The sequence below is a fragment of the Plectrocnemia conspersa genome, unplaced genomic scaffold (genome assembly GCF_051122295.1).
Source record: "Plectrocnemia conspersa isolate PC_06_02 unplaced genomic scaffold, ASM5112229v1 ptg000012l, whole genome shotgun sequence".
Classification (NCBI taxonomy): Eukaryota; Metazoa; Arthropoda; class Insecta; order Trichoptera; family Polycentropodidae; genus Plectrocnemia; species Plectrocnemia conspersa.
The window spans coordinates 7,551,794-7,574,198 of NW_028277176.1; the positions used below are offsets into that span (position 1 = coordinate 7,551,794).

Sequence of the window (22,405 nt, forward strand, 5' to 3'; positions counted from 1 at the left end):
TTTATAAAAAATATTGAGAGGTTCTGAATTTATACAAAAAAATCCACAAAGGCCGAACAATATATAAAAAATATGTTAAATAAATTAAGGAATAATAAAAAAGTACTAAAATAAATAAAAGCAATAAAAAGCTGAGAATCATATAAATGTTTTTTTTTTTAAAATAAATAAATAACATCAAAAATATTTATGGAACAATATGAAAAATTAACTCATTACTCAAAGAGTGAATGTGTTATCCTGTTATACATTTTTATATTCCAACGGTTACACAAACGATTATTTTAGGAAAACTATAAATATTTATAAGCTTCACCAAATCGTTGCAATTCCTTCGTCGCAACTAGCATATAAATTGCATATTATTTCTTTCCATTTAAAGTCAACTTTTAGCAGGAATCCTCAAAAAAGCTTTCACCAAATACTTCCTACTTGAATTCATGAGAGTTCACCTGTACTCGTACCAAGCAGAGCTCGTTCTAAGACCGTGAAAGCAGCTGCTTCCCTCTTCACGTCAACCACAACATTATGTATTTATAGTAATTACACATATTTGAAATACAAATAGCTTTGTTTACGATATAAAAATAAATGCGTAACTGCTAGGTTAGAACAATAATATAATATCACCTATTTTATATAATCATTGTTAGACATAGAGCGTATTTAAGAATATAACTATCAATAATAATACCTATGTATTTATATTATACTTAAAACATAGTTTATCGTGAAATTATTTATATAATATATATAAACTTGAGCTTATAAAGTATACTTTATTTGAAATTTGCCACATATTTTGTGCAAGCAAAACTAATTGTTGAACTTAAGTTACTAAATTTCACTAGTGACTAAATTCACCCAGAACAAAGTGATATTTAAATATGCTAATATCGGTATTTCAGAATATTACCAATATTTATATACAAAATATGTGTGACTCATTGGCTTCAGGACCAGTGGTATAAGTCAGTGACATATATATGAAAGACCTCGCTTTAAATCCTATATAGAAAATATAGACTAGAAAATCGAAATTAATAATAATTATATAAAAATGATTTCGATCAATAATCACAGATAAGTTTTCCTAGATTTTCCTAATCTCACGTATGATGAATAATAAAAAATAAGATTGGGCTAGGTCATGCATATTGATTTTAAACCGTATTAAAATATATGTCACTGACTTGCTTTTAATATTGTATTTACCCCATTGTTCGCATTTTTATAGTTAAAACCATTTTAAATATAGATATTTTCATTGATTTTCATTAGCTCTATACACCACTGAAACTTTCTTCTGTGCAACGACACAAAATTTACTTTTTGAATCACTGCAAACTTTTGTTTGAAAATTAGGTTCGTGAGCCAATTTCCAAATTAAAGATATCACGTTATACAGCAATTTATCATGTACGCTTTTTGTGTGTTGCAATTTCACGGTTTACCGTGGTAGAGGCTAACGAAGCGACGGAAAACAAGACCATATATCGCGTTCGGTCATTATCTGTTATTAACAATTGGAAATCGCTGAACATGGCCATCGTCTCTAACTCCCATAGAGGTTAACAAGTTTCCCAGGTGCGAAGGTAATATCCGAAGATATACAGATACGCCCTTAGTATAATTTTGTGCAATATTAATTTAATTCGCAACACCCTATTTTCTCTTGAGGTGTGCGATTTAATTAAAATATTAATTTAATCTTAGATACACAAAGTGAAATCGGACGTTCATGACACAATTTGTCGAGTCCATGTAATGCCATGATGCGTCGAGAAGCCGTAGTTCAAGTGTGGCTTTTAATGTCGAGGTGTTCACGGATTATTATATGAATGCACATTCATCTATGAATATCCATCAATGTTTAATAATACAATCGTAATAAATGAAACTGCAAGCTTAATAGCATATATGTGTGTAGATATATGATTTATGTACTACTTTGAATTTTATTTAATTTAATTTATGTATAGAGATATGCATAAATATTAATAAATATAATATATTATATACATAGATATTTAACTGAAAAATTTTAATCACTTTATTACCATTTAAAAATCATGAAAATGTTAAAGTGAAAAAAATAAAAATAATACAAATTTTTATGTTATATTATATTATACGTTTTATGAGGATTTGTATATTCATATTAAGAAAAATTGTATAAAAAACTAAATTATCTATTTTAGGTATTATGCAAAAATGCATATCATTGTTGCCAAGAATGAATGGAGCCGACCCCCCGGTGTCGGCGTTTGCCCGTGTAATTTCCGCGACGGGTTAAATTTAACCACCAGCTCTGGCCGAGACTGCGGTTAAAGTTAACTGGAAACGCCACGGTCGTAAGGCAAAATCGCGTATCAAACACCGCGGCGCACATCTGCGATTTCAAAAGCCTTCCAATTCAATTCTACGGCGATCCGTCACGAGTGACTCACGAATGTCAATGTCGCACTGCTGACATAAGAGCATGGAAGTGTTCTACCAGCTGCCATTTTTGAGATATTGACACGATAAAATGGTACGTAAATGTATATGCGGGCGATTAGCTAGTGAGAGCTGGTCGTGACCAAGATTGGTAATGACACTTTTTACCTACAGTTCCGAGATTCATATGCCATATTCATGGCAATTAAATCGACGCCATGAGTCACGCATTGACATGGGAAAATCTCGACGAAAAACGTGGAAAACTTTCCTTCGTAAAAATAGAAATAAATAACAACAGCATCGCAGTTTAATTAACCCGTTATAAAATTTTACGATTGTGCAATAGAAAATTCGACCGTTAGCGATTCATCGGAGCATTGATAAATTAGGTATTTAGACGTAAGACCTTTCACCCAAATATAGCGTTTATTAATTATTAAAAAAATAATTATTAATTAATAAGCTAAAAAAAAATTAGTATTGTAAAATTAGACGAACAGTAAAAGAAGAAAATATGTTATCGAAAAAAGGGAAGTTTATCTACTGTTACTATGTCATACATTTTTGACATACTCAAGTGGTACGAAGTTGTGGTAACATGACTGATTTTAAAATGGAAATTTTATTTTATTTTATTTTATTATACTCCAGACGACGATAGTACGTGAATCTAAAATCATAGGAACAAAAGGAATCATGTGAAAATCATGTTTTACGGTCAATTGAGTAATAAAGTATGAAAATTATTTTATCTAGAGTTAACCATAAAATGTTATATATGATGAACTTTCACGACTTGAATCTGGAAACCTGATTGATGCGGATTTATTAAGGACAGTTTTACAGTATGGTCATTATTGTTGAAAGTAAAAATAAATGCAACTTAGCCACACAGTACATTATGCTTACGTTAGATCCAGTTTCAAATTTGTGCAATAGGAGAAATGATCGCCCAAAGGCCAACGTCTCTTGCCGATTTATCAAAAAAGACTCGTAAGAATCATCAGAAAGTGAAAATAGTGCGAGATTCCGACGAATTCAACAATGCGTGACGATTTGAGACTGTGTGGTCTCAGCGATACTCAACAGTCGGATAATCCTTATTAATGTCCAGACATGTTGCTTTCTGATTCAAAAGATATGTATCATTTATTTAGATATAAAATATAGACATATAAGTTTAACTTTTAAAAAATGGAAATTAGAGTCAGTTCATATAGATCAAAATTGTGATACGAGCTTTCATGTCGTTTCCTTTATTCAGGACATTGACTTCCGATCAGCCTTGAAGGACTGTTTTTTTATTGTCAATAATCTAGGGCAAGGTTTTGTAAGATACAGGTTGCAACACGTATCTTGCGCTCGATAAAATTCACCCGTCTTTTAATGCTTTCACTTCCTATACATCTGCAGAATATGACCATATAAACTTATTGATTAACTGCAATTAAAGCATCAGATAATATTAATGTAAATGATATATAACTATAAAAATACAATATATAATATGTGTAATGATGGTTTACGTTGTCTTTTACCAATTTATACTCAAGGAGTCATTTTATTGAAAGAAATTTAATATTTTATGCATGTCTTTTTAGTGAGAACATGACAAAACAAGCAGTTGTAATAATAGCATTTATACATTGCGCTATTGTTGAAAGTAATAGTTATAAATTATAATAATAAAACCTTAAATCATATTAAATTATATTAAAATAAAAGTTTTTTATATATTAATATTTTGACATTCATAAAAATCGTGATAATGTATATTTAAAACAATACTGATATAGATAAAATATATACAGATTTAATAATATTTTTGGGTACCCCTACGCTTTAGCTTTAATTTTAATTCGAAGGCGAAGTGTAAATTCTAGATTAAATGATGGAAATAGGAATCTAAAGGAAACGATAAAGCAAATATACTCTTTATCAACCCCCGTCTAATCCTCGATGACTTGACCAATATCGAATATTTGGGGCAGAGCCAGACTCTTTGTTATTGCTTATTGCAGATCTTACTTAACTGTATAAATTAGTTTGACAGACCGAGTTTTGCCTTACAACTGTTAATATATACTGTTAAATGGATGTCGGCAAAAATAAGCAATATCAATAATTAATATTTTTTACGCTGACAAGAAGTCATTATATTAATTCAAAGCGCTATAGCACTAATATTTTATAATTTAATTTTTTATTTTGCTGTAATTTTTGCGAGTTGTTTATATTTTTAAAATAACTTCTAATTAAAAAAAATAAAAGCTAAAAAGATATGATTAATAAATAAGTTTGAAATGAACGATGACAATACAAACATAAGATTTTGTTGAATATTTGGATGATTCAAAGATGAGAAAGAACTCAGAGATATTATTTGGAGGAAAGGTGCAGGTAGGGGCATATTTCCACTCTTGAATTCAGGAAGAAAAATACATGTCATTAATTTAAATACTATAAATCCTAATTAAATCGAAATTAAAAAAAAACGACTACCGATTAAACAATTTTTGCCCCCCCCCCCTTTAAAAAAGCTAAAAATATGTCTGTGATATTAAATTATTATCTTTAAAAGACAATCTAAAAGAATAGTCTCGAATCTGTCCAGATTTTTTTTAAGTATGTCATTTAAATAACATCATATCAGAATACATTTTCACCGGTAGATATATATTTTTATTGGTGAAAATTTAATTTATCTGGCAGGTGCTAGTAAAATTATATGATTTCAACTTTTTCCATACATGCAATGTATGAATATTAAATGTATTTTTTACTAGTGAAATTCAAATACATTTTCTCCAGTAGACTACTAGCGAAATATAATTTAACTGATTAAATTATATGCTGCTTTAAAATACTTATGAAACTCAATTTGACAGTTGCAAAACGTCCATTTGCTGTTCAAGCCCAAACCTAACCTACACGAATTAACCAAACTCAACACTAGCTAATGAAAGTTCTAAAACTAGTTCAATTTCAAAATACAAACTAATACAACTCATCTCTCAGTGGAAAATAAGCAGAAAAAGAAGTACATTTCATCTCGCATATTGATTTTGACAACCAACTTTTGCCCTTCCGCTGGAAAAAGTTGAAATAATGTCCATGCAAAGATGAAAGAGAAATACTCGTAACAAAGCATAGCTTTGAATAGATATCATTACCACCATCGTCCTCAAGACGTCACCAATGCGGTTGAAAAAATATTTAAAAGTATTTTATGGTAAGGCTACTATTTATTTTGCCATTTTGCTAAGTTGATTTATATAAATTGTTGAATAAATATAAATTTTAATATGAAAAATATATATTTTTTTTAATTAATCAATGTTAAAAAATATTATATGATTTGAAACTCTCGGCAATGACCTCTATGGCACATGTCACGCGTGCGAGACGCCACTCTTATCTCTCACTCACTCTTGTCACTTAATACGCGAGCGAGCGAAAGGGAAAATAACACACCGACCGAGCCTGGTGCGGACCAGTAGCTCTCGGGCCTTCACATTTTATGTATATTTTCAGCAATTAAATTTCAAATATTATTACATGTTGACCGAAACAATGAATCCGCAACACTCATTTTTGCATGTGTATATACTACACAGCACAGTAACGCGCGGATTTATTTGAAAAAGATTAGTACGATAATTTATTTATATTTTTTAGAATACCGATTTTGAAATATCAATGTATTATTTCCAAATATATTTTTGATTCTGGGTCTTTTGAAGTAAGGTTAAATACCATAGACATGATTGAACACACCTTTTTAAATGGAAATGATTATAGACATTTAACCATTAAAAACTGGAAATAATATTTGTAATTATATCTATGAAGGTGCATAAAAATATTTTGTATATACATACAATGTTGTATTTTTACTATAGTTTTATCATTGTATCTGATACTAAAATATTTCAACTATTTTACAAATTCAGTGATTCTAAAAGTGTATTTTTACTATAAGTATAATTTTATTTCAATAAATTTTAACTATTAAATATATTCATATAATTGATAACTTTTGTAATATTAACATGTAAATTCTTATAAAATTGTTTATGTAAATTATGTCAATTGTATTAACTTGATTATTAATATTAACAAAAGAGAAAGCTTTTCACTCACATATAGTTTATGATATACTTTGTTTATTCTATGTACGTTATATCTGTATTAATTTAATATTTGCAACTTTAAATAAAAAGTGCACGCATATATAAATTTAATTAAAACAACTTTCTAAAGCGTATATTGTAAGTGCTTTAATAAGCTTTTAAATACCATCAACGACACATTGCAGTAAAGTCTTGTGGTTTTAATACCTGCATTGCAGTAAAAGCCAAAGAATTAAACTTTGCGAAAAATAAATATCCTGTGAAGTTTTAAAAGCGCTGCTAAATTATTTAAATTGAGCGAGGGAACATGAATTAAAATTCTAAAGGGGATACTGGCGATGGTTTATCGATTTACATTCACATTTTATATGCACTCTAGAATATGTTTTATATAAAAAAAATGGTTATTAAATTATATGGTTACAAAATTGTGAAGCGGTAAAGAGACGAGATTTAAAATGATTTCTTTGGCTTTGCGGCGAGCCAAGAGCCGCATAAACCATGATGCTTTTATAGTTTTATATATCTATATGGCGCAGACAGGTAATGTAGCTTTCGGAGGCTGCAGTTTCCATCCAGTTCGCATGCGCGCCCAGCACTTGCATAGAACAAAAAGGACGCAAAACAGGTTTGTTTTTTGCTCTTAGCTACCAAAGGGTTCCCCCTTCGAATTATACATCGCCTCTCGGACGGTGGTCCAGGCCTAAATGTAGCCAAAGGGCTGATTCAACTCGGCTAACCCGACAATGGAATCTCATTGTGATTCAGAGCAAATGTAATCCTGTTTTCGATATGTTGTTATTATCTATATTAACTAGGGAATATACATATGTTGTGTGACTAAATAATGCTTAGTTTAAATGCAAAATAAAAGTACCATATAGTTTTTGCTCTCATGTAAAAAATGAGTACTTATTATACATGCTTTTAAAATCTCATGGTATAAATTCAATAAAAATTGTAATTATAATTTAAATGGATAAAAATGTATAAAATACAATTATCTAATATTAGAGGATGCACATTAATTGCACTTTAATCGTTAAAGGTTATTGTTAAAGTCAATACCAAGATGTCTAATTGCGAATCTGTTAAGCTGCCTTATTGTCTTCACCTGCCTGGTCATTAAATACCGTAAGACCATTTCATTACTGTCAGTCAAGGAGAGGAGGTCAGCGGCTGGCAATTGATCTAACAATAGTCAGTCGGCTCTGGCACACAAATAACTAATTAATAAACGATTTTCTTTGGCAAAAAATGAAGCATTATCGACTTTATCGTATATTTATTTGTACAAGTACAAACCGACAAACAACGGGTTAACGGTAAAGTTATATCGAATAGTTGAGCTGTTAACTCGGTGGCTTTTAGATATAGAATTACATTAGGTATCGTATATATACAGGTATGAATAAGATTACTCAATGAATAATATTTATGGTAATAAATTGTTGTTTATTTTGATTTATATTGACTTTTAATAGCAGTATGAAATTTTTATTTTGGCAAAAATATTTTAATCAATCTATAATTATTAAACAATTGGTTATTAAGCCATTAATTTAATTCATAATAAGGATCTTTCTAAAAAAATATATTACTAAGCGCCATGACCTTTTTCTTAAAAACAGTCGATACATAGCAATAAAATATTACCAAATTTTGGGGTACGATTGATCTTAGATATATTTTAAAGGTACAATATTAAAAATCGCGGCCAATTGTACCTTTTCGTTTCCGCGATTAACATTATTTTACTTGTTAGTTTAGTGCCAGTTTTAATTTATGATTCGGCCAAAATAACTGGAAACTATTTTTCTGGCATGAAATGTATTATCAAAAAGTTGATCTGCTAAGTTTTCATCTAAGAGTTTTTATCAAAACCTAATGCGATATTACTAGTTACATACTGCTTGATATTGTCAAGTCTTTAAAAAGACCACTATGAAGTTTATATATTAAAGAAGCTTTATGTCGAAAATTAAAATTTTAATAATAACACATTGTCGACTGCACTGTTATAGAATTTATGGCACAAATATATGGCTATATATTTTATGGTACAAATATGGCTTTACTCTAATTTAAGGCAAATAGATATGCAATATAATATTATGTATCGTATGCTAGAAAGTTAATTTAAAAATAAAACCACGAAAAATGTAAGTTAGACCGCTATGTAATCTAAACGTAGTAAAAATTTTAAAATGTTTTTATAGAACAACATTAGATATATTATGTATGTATATTGGTATTTATTTATAAATTCATATTCTAGGGATGTTCACAAGCATGTAATTATCTTGAGACTGTAAATTTCACGCACACCTACAATAAAAAAAAAATACTATCCAACATGGATTTAGTAAATATTTTTTTATTCAGAAGCTAAATGGCTTGTGCTAGAGAAGCGTTTTTGAGAGCTGATGGTAAGAATCAGGGACGCAATCGCGATCTTCCAGATTGACACCATTCTTCAACAAAGAAAATTGCTTTATTGCTTCACACATGCTACGCCAAAAATACAACGAATTGTATCACAGCGTAAGAAACAATAAAAAGATTTAATTATTTCTCTCAAAAATCGAGTTTCGAAGAGAAACATTTCACTGAGACTGCATTACAAGTAGTGATAAATAATTGGTTACTGGCCAAAAATACGATCAAAATCTTAGAAAAGTAAAATGTTAAATAAATTATAGATTATAGATATAAGTAAAATAGTTTTAAAATGGTTTGATAAATATTTAAAAAGAAAAAGCAGGAAACTAAAATAAATTATGCTTATTCTAAAGAGAAAATAATATCCCAAGGAGAACCACAGGGGTGCAAATTAGGATTATTGTTTGTAATATATATTAATGATATTAATAATAATACAGATGTACCATAGCTAAATGAGAATCAAACTAAATGTATGTTTATTAATTGTAAAGATATATTAAGTAATATTATTTTAATGTTTATAGATAACTTTATCATATTAATAGTAAATAATATAAAATATTTAGGAGTAATTGTAGATAAGAATTAAACTTTAAGGAACATTGTAATTACATAAAAATAGGTATATTATCTTGTATGAGAAATGCGTTAAATATAAATAAATAATAATAATCTAAGACAATATTATATATTATGCTTAATAAATAAGATAAAACAATGTTGCAAAAATAGTAGTGGTAAAAAAATAGATTTACTCTTTGTATAAGTATGATTAAAAATTTAGAATGGTTGGATATTCAAGAAAAAATGAAGATAAATGCATTAGAATGTATATATATAATTATAAAATAATATATTAACAGAGTATTTTAATAAGTATTTAATAAAAAATAAAGATGTACATGGATTTCATACTAGAAATAGAGATAATTTTATGATATTTAGGTATAAGAAAACGAGTAAGGCCAGTGGTATCTTTTACATATGTTTAAATTTGTATAATACTTTTCCTATTCACAATCTGCAAAAATAAAAATGTAGCGGATATTTTCAATGGATAAAAACCCCTTCGTGCGTTAAGAAATAAATTGTAATATTAAAGTATTTTTTATTCTGTTTATGCTTTATATGTCTGTTTTGATATTTGGTAAGTATATAAGCAATTAGCTATAATAGCTATGTAATTAGATTATTAAAATAAATAAATAAACGCTGCTATCAAATATACGTTATTATACAAATACGATCTGTATTTATTGTTATAGGGATATTTAGGAAATTTCCTTTGTACCCTCTCTAACAATAATGAGTACTTTACTTGGCTGGGATTCGTGACAACAAAGGCATAATCAAGGATACTACAAACTATGTATCGTACGGAATGCATCCTTATCACAAATGTATTTCTGATAAATGTAAATTCTATTGGGAAATGAGATTAGTTTAATGTTAAAATATGATATTTTCTTGTCGATCAACCACCTCCAAAACAACCCCAGTTATTTTCGTAAAGGCAGTGAATCCGCATTTGTTTTAAAACTATGTAACACTTTCATGTAATCAGAATATAATTACCGATTGCCAAGTTTATTTCAATAAAAAAGAGCAAAGGATCGAGAAAAAAACTGGAGAAAAATCTGATAAGATTATTCAAGAAACCGACGTTTCTTAATTTTCAAGAAGGGTTATTGACAAACTTCTTAAAATGATTTTTAAAAGTTGTTTTAGACGACAAAGTCAAAAAACTTTAATTGTAAAAAGATGTAGATTAAACCAAAAAGCAAATGCTATTTTAAGAATTCGGAATAGATGAACTTTAAAAAGTATAAAATACTACTGATTGTGAAAAGACGTTGCCGAAAACTGTGTTGCTGGTTCACTAACGAAAGTTGTTATGGATTTACATGTAAATAAGTATATAAAAAAACGACAATTGCTTTGAAATTTTCGATACTCGATTCATCACCCTTTTTGTAGATCAAGTGACTTTTTATGAGATAAGACACGATGAAGTTTATAGTAACAAATTGAAAATGTATTAAATAGAAGTAAGAAGATTGACCTCGTCAAAAAATATCGGAAATTAATTTTTCACGATTTGAGCTTTCACAAACATCTACTTTATTTAAAGCTGATATAGACAAACAGATAGATCATTAGTAAGATTATCTGCATTGCTATTGAAAGGTAATCAGAAAAAAATTCCATATAAATGCGTGTGTGTAATTCATAATTCTGAAAAAATGTATATGTATTCTACATTTATAATATTTTTCACTTAAAAAAATTTTTTTTCACTAAATTCATAAAACATTTTTCACTTAAAAAAAATGAAATTTAAAATTAATTAACTAAAGAAAATCGTATTTGTAACAATATATTTATGGCTCTCAAAAAAATCTGAAACGTTGTGCTACTCATATTTGACTCCTTTGGTTCAAGAGTATGGCTACCTCTGATCTAAGCAATCGCTCTTAATGTGTGCTATGTTTCCGCCAGGTACGTCATGAGTGGGGTGAGATAGGTAAGAGCATTTGCCCCCCTGAATTTGGCAAAAAAATGCATGTAATAAAAAAACTATGAATTTGAATAAAATCGAAATATTAAAAAAAACTTTCACCGACTGGCCAAATTTTGCCCCCCCCCCCTTAAAAAATCTGGAATTACGTTCCTGATGCTAAACCAAAAAATGGGTTCTCCCTCAAAGAAAATCTAAAAGAAAGTTCTGAATTTATCCTGAAAATATGTTATTTCAGTAAAATCATATCGGAATACATTTTCACCGGTTAATATATATTTTTATTGGTGAAAATATAATTATCTGGCAGATTCTAGTAAAATTATATGATCAACTTTTCCATATTATTTATTTACATTAAATACATAAATGTAACAGTGAATGTATATTTTCCCTAGTGAAGTCCAATTACATTTTTACCAGTAGATATATATTTCTATTAGAGAAAATATTATGTATGTTAGTGAAATTATATGCTGCTCTGAAATATACACAAACTCAATTTTACGTTTTTTAAGTTTAAACTCCAAAACTCCAAAATACAAACTAAGCAAACTAATCTCTCCGGGGAAGTACTAACATTTATAAATCAAGTTACTCGCAATCCAAGGTTCTACTATAGGTACGTCATTTGAAAGGCGGTGGGGGGGGCATATGAGGAAATTTGAATTTCTAAACGTCATTTGTTTAGCCATAAAAATAGATGTCATTTAATGTAATACTATGACTCTTAAATAAAACGAAATAAAAAAAGGCCACTTACTGGCCAAATTTCCCCCCCGCCCTCCCTCTTTACTGAACAATTTTATTAGTTAATATTACAATCCGTGTATTATTATTTTATTAAAATACAGAGGTACCAAACCCTAATAACAAAAAAATATAAATTCTTCAGAAAAGTTACCGTCCTCTTTACAAGTTTAACCGTGTATTATCAAGGCATGTATAGTGTTAAGGCTTATTCTACCTATCGTTATTAAATCGCTCAATTTAACTTTTGATTCATTAAATTCACCAAAACAACATTTAACTGCTGCATTAATTGTACGGTCCTTTTAGTTTCAATGTTATATTAAAAATTAAATTTCTAGAACTTTTACTTAAATAAATTTGTATTATTTCGAATATAATCATAAAAAATATCAATACTATTTAAATTTAACTTTAGAATACAAGTTTCCATAAATCAAACCCAAAAGTTGTAATACATCTCGTCGTATTTTCCTATCTCGCCTATTAATCGATCCGAATCTCGTCTATTAAGGTATAACTTCAAAATTAACGATCTCGCTTGATCTTATCGGTCGTTCTTCATCTCGCACACACTCGTCAGATAGCGCACACGCGATACAAGAAGTGTTGTCTCACCAGATGCCAATTTTGGCCGCGAGCCGTCATGTCTGACCATTACGACAGATCAAACGATCGGATACAATTCTTTTGATACCTCAAACAAGGATTAATCAGATCGTGATTCGCATCTGGGCGCTGCGCGGCGGTCTGATTTCCCTTTTGAAAGCCTCACCTTGTTATTATCTCGCGTCCATCTTATCTCTGGGTGTGTGATACGCTCCGGCAGCATCCAGCCTGAACTTGATACCTTTGCGCCGATAGATCAAGTTTAGTTGTGTAAAGTTGACCGGAGCCGGAAACGCGGTTGAAACTATTCCACACAACGCTTTCTAACACCCGGTATCGTGATTGATTTCGAACGAAAATCTTATCAAAAGTTCGTATGTAATAACGCAAAAGGGAAATTGGCGGATAATATGTGGTTTCGGCGAATTAGCTCGAGAATTGTGTGATTAATCTCAATCAGATTGTGGGCGTGTGATCATCTGATCATCTGATCGTATGAGTAAAAGTGAAGACGCACATCATATAAATATTTTTTGAAAATACCGGTTATATCAAATTATTGTTGTGCTCTATAATCAATCATGATTAAACAGTAAATTTAAGAGATATTAGGAATTTTCTTTCTAAATATATTAATAATCTCTATATATATATATTAATATAAACATTAAATATCACGCTAATGTAAAGCTTTTAAAATTGCACTAATAAAGTTTTAATATTCAAAATTACTACATCGTCTTACGTACTGCTCTAAATAAGAACTTTTCGAGATACGAACTTTTTCATATCTCATTTTGACCTCAACATACGAACCTAGATTCGAGAAACGAACCGCGATGTACTGCGCTTTAAAACTATTCATCGGAATGGTTTATTTATTTGTCGCATTTATATGAAATTCAACGCAAAGAGTAGTGCGTATGACGCACGGTATTTATGTAATCAATAAGACGATATGGGTAAATTGGGTTTCGAGATACGAACCACAATTGGAAACTAATTAAATTTGTAATTTGAAATCTGCCACAATTATGTTTTTGGGAATAGTTATGAGGAGATTTTATGCTGTATAGTACCCAAATGCTTTAGTTATGTGCTATAATTTATAATACTATTTTTTTATAAGCATGTAGTATTTTAATGTATAGTTTTTTAATTTTTTCCATAAGCTAATTAATACATTATTTTCATTTACGTTTATATTTAATTTTAATTTAAATGTAGGTAAGCACTATAATTGTTTTCGTGCAATAAAAACTTTTAGGTGTGCAATAAAAATATTGAATGTGTCTATTATTTATGTTTTTAAATTTTTTGTATAAGTCATGATATTTTGACGTTAATAAAAATAGTCTAGCATTGTTATCTTAATATTAATAATGATTAATATTCGATTATAACTATAAAAAATATAATGCATAGTTATGATTATGCTTGTTTCTTTAATATGTACGATTTACATCATGTAATATTCTATAAAATAATTAAGTTCATGTTCTCACATGTTAAAATCTTAATTTAATTATAATATTATTAATAGCACGCGATGAAGATTCTCAAAATTGATAATCAAACTTATATGCATATACTATACAAAAATATGCAAAATGATTTTAATTAGAGATAATAACATTTTTTGTGATTTTTGGGCAAAAAATTGCAGTGCATTTTTAATTACGTATATCAACATTGTTTTATATTTAACAATCTACACAAGAAAAAATATTTCATTACAATATTTATAATGGCATTTAAACATACATTTTATGTACTAAAAAATATTATGGATGAACCTTTTTATTTAAAAGTTCTGGAGACGGTCCTTTTACATCGAACCTTTGCAGCTCTAATTATTCAGCACTAATATGTTTTTTTTTTTAAATATATACCTGACATAATAATTTCAAAAGTGTTAAGTTTTTTTAAAATTCTGTCGTAAACTAACAGGCGAAAGCCCAATGCGTTGCAACGGGGTAAGTCAATCAGACATAATTAGCACTTACAAGGAATTAGTAACCACTAAACTTCTTAGTATGGAAAGCGGTTACATAAATTATATATATTTCAATATATTATTATATAATTTCTGTGCGAAATGATAAACTGCTGTTGAAATCCTTAATCAAATGGTTAATATTTTTCGCAGTGTATTAAATTTAAGATAAAAAGTAGTAGTTATTTTGTACAAAAATTATTTTAAAAATAATGACGCTACCAACGTGAATTAAAAGTAAAAATATGCGATATTCATGATGTAGCAAAGAATGAAAGGCCATCCGTTGTCATTGATAAACTCGTTTGAATGTGCCTAATGCATATTAGAACGAATGAACTTAATAAACAATGTTAAATGAAACAGTTAAACAAATATTAAAAAATTGCCTATTTAAAGAACCAGTACAATATTTACTATGATGCTGAAATATAAATTAAACTAATTTTTAGACTTTTTGCCACTTATTTTAAATGTCATTTTATTGTGTTCATATTAATTAAAAATAATTTGAAGTGAACTTTTAATTTTGTATTCTAATATTTTTAGTGGATTAGACGCTAGAAAAGCTTATAACAGTTAAGAGTATATTATATATAATTTACTGTATGTGTAAAAAAAGCGCTCAATGAATGTCAGATCTTTTAAAATGTTTTTTTAGGAAGCTTGGAAAAATAAAAGATGGGGTAAATTAAAAGTCAAACGCATTAGGACCTAGCTCCACCTCCAAACCCAAACCATAGTTAAAGCCTCACGTTGGGCGACCGTCCGATAATTACAAAGGATACTTAAAACAATGCATAATTTATGCGAGGCAATCAGTGTTTATTCTTAGACAAGTTTCGGAGCTTTTGAAAAAATCGTTACAAATTTCAAAGCAAATTTCCCCATAAGAAATAATGGAAACTTTTGCTGTTAAGTCGTTTCAGAATCCAAAAATAATATTAAAAAAAATGATAAATATAAAGTTGTACATTTTTTTAAAAAATAAATAAATTTATAAATTATTTATATCAAAATCACTGAGAGCTCAATGAAATATTTTTATTTTCGTAGAACTTTAATTAGGAAACTGTACAATGATACTTTTGATGATATAGCGAAAATGTGACATTAATTTTAAGACAGAACTTGAGATCTTAAGACAGCTCACGATGAGAAAATTATTTTTCCAAACGTCTCTAATGATAATATTTGTACATTCAGTCACTTCAAAGCATAGCTAAAATAGTGATATGGTGTGAAGCTTTTTGAAATTCGAAATGCCCTGCTCAATGCAGATCCATGGGCTGGAGTAATGGGGTGGTGTTAAGAAAAAGTAACCTGATCTAAATAACTCAAATTCCTGCAGTAAGTCGTCTTCAAGGTCTGGAGAATAAGCAGAAGCATTATCCATAACCATCAATTTTTATTTCCAAAATATACATTTTACTATAATTTTTTTAAATATACATTAAAACATACGTTTTCAATGCAAAAAGAATCATCGAGTGCCAAAAAAAATATTGGCTCAGATGTTCACAATTAGTTTATTTGTTACTCATATTTGCTCATATTTCAAAACACAGTGTTCTACTTTACATATGATTATTTTAATACATGTTTTAAGTAGTTTTAAATTATGTAGTGATATGAAACGAATCAAATTGTATCACTAAATCAATATTTTCATTTATATTATATGATATATTACATTATAAAATTGTTTTAACAATACTAAAATAATCATGTTTACGTTTTTTATTTTGAAAAACATTTCATCTATCGTTTTGTGTCTAATAAATCTATTGATTAGTTATATTGAATTTTTTTCCATTACAAATTCAACACTGGGAACGTTGCGTATTCCGGGCAAAAAGTCTAACGATCGTGACCGAGAGCGAAATTTCCAACGTCCAAAGTGTTAAAATTGATTCGTACTTGTATTTGTAACGTATTATTTTACAACTTGGCCACCGCTCGTCAAGACAGGCGATGATTTACGAATTTCGACAAGAAGAAATCCAAACAAGAGCTCGGCTAAAATTACATTTTTTCGGATGAGTGAGCACAGTCTGGTGTAACACCAACTACCTACTGTCAAGACAAGACACCTAAAGCCACCGTTTCTGAGATCTTATTCGACCTGACACCCACAGCAGACGTGACGAGATTAATCATCGAAGTCTACCTGTCACTGGCCAGTCAATTAGCTGGCGAGATGAAGAAGTAACTTCCGATTTTTTCGGTTGCGTGCTACCACTATCGCACTACCATCTTCAAACGATCACGTTTTGCTCAATTTTCCTCTCCAGGCCTTGCACACCATAAACACATGTGTGTGCACTAACACAGCGATAATGAGAGAAAGGTAAGTCGGCGTGCAAACAAAATATGTTTAGTCAAATGGATTTGTCAAACAAACTAATAAGCAAATAAGGGATTTAGCGGCAGTACTTATGATAGTACGAAAATGGCGTGAAAGGAGGCGTGTTTGTTCAAGAAAACGAGCGCGTGTTACATATATGTATTTATTTTTCTCGATCGGTTTCTCTGTATAATTACATATACTTAATTATAATATGCTCCATGTAATAAACATATTTGTACAAACGAGAAGGCCAATTTTATTAAATGGGCTAATTTTGCTGTCTTGTTATTCATAAATATACGTAATTTTTGATAATTTTGGTAAAGGTCATGATCCATTGATACGTACAGTATCAAACTCATAATAGTAAACAAAAATCATTTAAAGTGAAAATCGTTGTGTTATATATATTTTCTAAAATGTATTTAAGTCGATTATTTTGACAAATAAAATCATTCATACATACTGTACTGCAAATTTGCAATTTTTTTACTGCAAGATGAGATAATACTATATATTTAAGATATATTTAAAAGCGTTACACGTAAAATATGTTGAATTTAATACAATTATTAGGCATTAAAAATTAACGAATAACTAATTACAATAGTAAACTCCACGGTATCAAAAATAATAAATTGCTAAAAAAAATATTTTTTTGTAGCTCTATTTATATTGAAATTTAACTTTTTTACTTAAAAACTATTTAATATAATCGTATAAATCATAAAAATGCAACATAAAACTATGTTATCACAGTAAAATCAATGACTGTATAATGTGTGTAACTCTAAATATTGTTAAATAGTATAAGTCTGAAGCTCTGAATCTTATTAAGCAATTTATAAAAAACTCTAGACAGAAAAAACAAATTCCAAATTCGAGACATACGATTATTTGGTCACAACTTATTTTTTACTGTAATTTGTTGTTAAAGTTTTCTCTGCCTTCTACATTGGAACGAATTATATTTTTTAAGAAGTTTTTTTATTCAAAGATATAGAGATAAATATGTTTTATCATATTATTTATATCACAGCATGGTTTACTCAAAAAATAAATTGATTAAATATAAACTTGTTTAAATTTTCAATGATAACTTAAACCAATAAATACCTTTTATAAAAAGATCACTTAATATATATTGTCCATCGTATAATATAAACGTATTAAAGCAAATTGAATTTCAGATATTGTCCTGTTTGAAAAATGACAGTTAATTTACAAACAAAAGAATACAACTACGGTGGCCTTGAACTGTATTGTATTTTATATTATAAACTATACAATGAGTATTATTATCGACTCATTGTTCTGCAGCTAATTGGATTTCGAATTCGAATTGGGGATGAGGGACCGTCTGCAGGGGATGATCAAAAAGTTCCAATGACGAGGGGTGAATTCTCACTCCCCTCCGTGTGATACATTCACAGAAATATTTCATCTGTCATACTAGCATCGATAAAAAACAATCAATGGTATGATATCCACACATGGTGTTAATTAATGAGACACTTACCTTATAAAAAGGTGGAGAGTCGGTGTGAGAGAGAGAGGTCGATCTTAAGCGTTTCTCAATGATTTATTTCAATAATCCATACATGCACAATCCAGTTAAATCGCAATCACTCAAATGTAAATATACGATTGCGTATATTTGTATTTTTTTCAATGGAAGTATCACTTAACGTGTAATTATTCACTGTTTTAGTTTCACGGTTTGTTGCAAATTTTTCCGATTGTCAGTATTTGCAAAAATGTTTACGATAGCCGGTGCGCGGCGGAACAACCTCCCTCCTGCGAGTTCGAGAGCAAACTGAATGGAGAAACGTGTTTGGTGTGAGATGCCGGCAGATTTGTATGGTGTTCCCAGTGTCGGCATCTGATTCCGTGTCTGGTAACTTTTACTGCATAAATGCGCCTTCTGTGTAGTGGGATGCAAGCATTTGAACGCGATGATAGTATATATTCAGTTTAGCTAAGTCTTAAACCAAAAATGTATTTATTGAATTTACATTAAAATAAGAAAATATAAAATTTATATTTAAATAATATTCCCTCATATTCTTGCGCTTTACGCTTTCAAAGGCGATGAATAATAAATAAATATATACATAATATAATAAATTAAATTTAAACAAAGTACACATATTTTTTTATTGTTTTCTTGTTTGAGTAACTCCTTGATCATCCTGCATACATAAATGTTCGCATTTGCGCCGATATTGCGAGTTTCACGTCTCGCTCCCAAGATTAATTTTGCAATTCTAAATTGCTAGGGGGGAGTACTGTGCGGACCACTGTAATATGCAGTTAATTTGTCAGAACTAACAAGTTAACTGCATATTATTTTTATTAAATAAATTCGCATAGTAACAACTGGAGGGCAGGCGCAAAAGTGGTGATCTACCGACGTGATCCTGACACGAAAAAACTTATTCGAGCCACGCCATTCAATATCGGGACGGCGCAAAATGGTAACCAACCTTCTGATATCGCCAGGATGGCGCTTGCATTGCCATGATGACACAACCGCTCACGCCCCTCACCCTCACAAGCCGACCGCCGTTAGGCTAAAATAATCTAGCAACCAACAACTGTCAGCAATGGAACATCCTTTGTGAACGCGGCTAGAATTTCTTGGCCGGCCGGTCAAAATCTGAGTACTACAGTCTACAGAGATTCCAGCTCCAGAGACTTCCTCAGCCGGCCGGTCTAAACCGGGTGCCACAAGAATTCCGCACATCAAGTATTGCATCGTATCACACAGAAAAACAACAACTGCAGTAAATTCAATAACATTTTTGTCCGACTACAGAAAAATAAGAGAAAAATTTGACGAGCTCATCTGAGATGGTTTACGTGTAAGTAAATTTATGGAATATTACATGTACAACTCTGAAAAAAATATACTTGTGCTTCATGTGTGCTGCAAAGAGTTTTTATATGAGGTTCTAATTTGGTCAATTTTAATCCTAAGTCTCCACTTGTTAAATCCAGACAATTTATTTTTTTCAATAGTAAATCATTTACAGCGCTAAAGCTGCACTCAATTAAATATGACGATGGGAATAGTAACAGTAATTTCCTTGCTAAGCTTGTCATAATTGGGTAATTTGTTTCTGTCTCAACACAAAGCCACGTCATTGTATTTTTTTATGTTGAATGGTGTTTTAAAAGATTCATCACTTTGCAATACTAAAGTTCTTCTTGATATTATATGGCTACATGAGTTATATCTATTATTATCGGTGGTGTTATCAAAGATAAGAAGACAATTTATTTTGAATCTAAAAATCTTTTATTCAAGTCCTAAGCCATTTTACACAAATGCTCCACAACAACAAATACAGCAAAATCAGTTACCTCACACTTATAAAGTCAATAAAATAGCTAAAAATTTTTGTGTGAAACATTTTTTTTATACAATTGCGGAAGTCCAATAAAGTCAAATATCTTTAATTTTATATCAATAGGGATCTCATTTGCTACTTACAGTTGTTTCTTAACTCATTTTAAAAGTGTCATTTCTGGTTTGTCAATCAAAAACTCATTAGAAATATCAACTAGTTGTATGAATTTCTTTAGGCAGTCCCTGTGGAAACCATATTATTTTTATACGAAGCAATGGTCTTGTGAGCTCAACAATTTTATTCTGACATAATTGTTTGAGTAGATGTTCATTATTGGTATTTATATTGATAAAGTTATTACATTTTATAATTGAATATATTATCTCATTAAGCTTACTTGAAACTAAATTTTCTGTGTGAATAACACAATGTACAAGAAACATATCTGAGATGGCAACTTGCATTAACTTTAAACAATCGCGTTTATTGCCCATCATAAAAAGAGCATTATTTACAGCACATGGTATTATATTTTTCATTGGTGTCTGAGTTTTATCTAAATATATTTAAGTATATTGTATATATCAATAGCAGTAGTTGTGGTTTTCAATATTACATATAAAAACATTTTACTCTTCATTTTACTCACTATTGGTAATATATCTTACATAAGTCATCAATACAGACTCATTGTCTCTTAAATTTCTACATCTTTGGTGATCTTATTTATTCTCTTAATAACAGTACTATTGCTTAATGGCATTTTTATTACATCTATGTTCAGGTTTTTTTTTGAGAAAGCAGGAAAATTTCATTACTAGCTTCAATAGTTCATACAATTGCGCTGTTCTGTCTTCAAATGTGCTTCAAGACGACCATTTTTTATAGATTCGTTGGTCAACAAGTGTTTGCACAACAGACAAAATGCTATACCAACATCATGAATAGCTGGTATGAAACCGAAATTAAAGAAATCATCTAAATACTGACGAACTTATTTCCTGCTTTCACTCATTTTACATGCGCCCTGTTGACATTTGCTACTTTTTTTTTAAAAAATGTAACAAATATTTGCACATTACCTCCCAAAAAATTCAAATTGCCACCTGGTGGAGCATATGCTCCACATTAAGAAACACTAGTCTAATTCATTCTATAAAAGTTGTGGAGTCATTGGAAATTTTTCCCGACTCCGACTTTTTCGCAAGGTCTGTCTCTGACTCTGAATTTAAAAATATATATAAAAAATTATTTTTAATTATTTATTTTCATGTAAATAACAACTAAGAAATAAGAATAAAATATAATTATAATAATATTTAAAAAAATAATTAAATACATACTATTTATAATATGTCATATGTAAATATGATCCTGGATGTCATTCGCTTGGATTAGTGCCGTGCCATTTTTATGTGTCTACACGTGACCACATCGACCAGTGGCCGGTCGGTTGTTGTTGGGTATTTGATTAAGTGCATATTAACTTTTGTTTACTTCATATTACTGACTGAAAATGCATGGCCCACGACGAACAATTAAAAAATTATTAGTCGGGGTGGAAAGGGTTAAAAAGGAGTCAGAGTTTGTCGATTATTTACGACTCCAACTCCAACGACTCTGACTCTGAAACTGTAAGCCAAGTTGTGTGAACTACCAATAACCCTCTTATCTGCTAGAATTATGTTCCTCGGACTGTTTTGACGACGTATTGAAGTATTTTTTGCCTCCACACTGCAATCTGATAGCTTACATTGATCTAATCAGAATCAACAGCAGACCAAACATTAAGCTCAAGATAGAAGCCGC

At 29.7% G+C, this 22,405-nt stretch overlaps 1 protein-coding gene across 1 annotated transcript in view; it reads right to left on the bottom strand.

Moving 5' to 3' along the window:
• Positions 1–19,061, bottom strand: part of ko (Stork-head domain-containing protein knockout) — a 160,105-nt gene extending 141,044 nt beyond the window's left edge. Inside the window, exon 1 of the mRNA XM_088200178.1 lies at positions 18,763–19,061. The gene's annotated coding sequence lies outside the window, so the exon portion shown is untranslated. The remainder of the gene's footprint in view (positions 1–18,762) is intronic.
• Between the last annotated feature and the right edge of the window lie 3,344 nt (positions 19,062–22,405).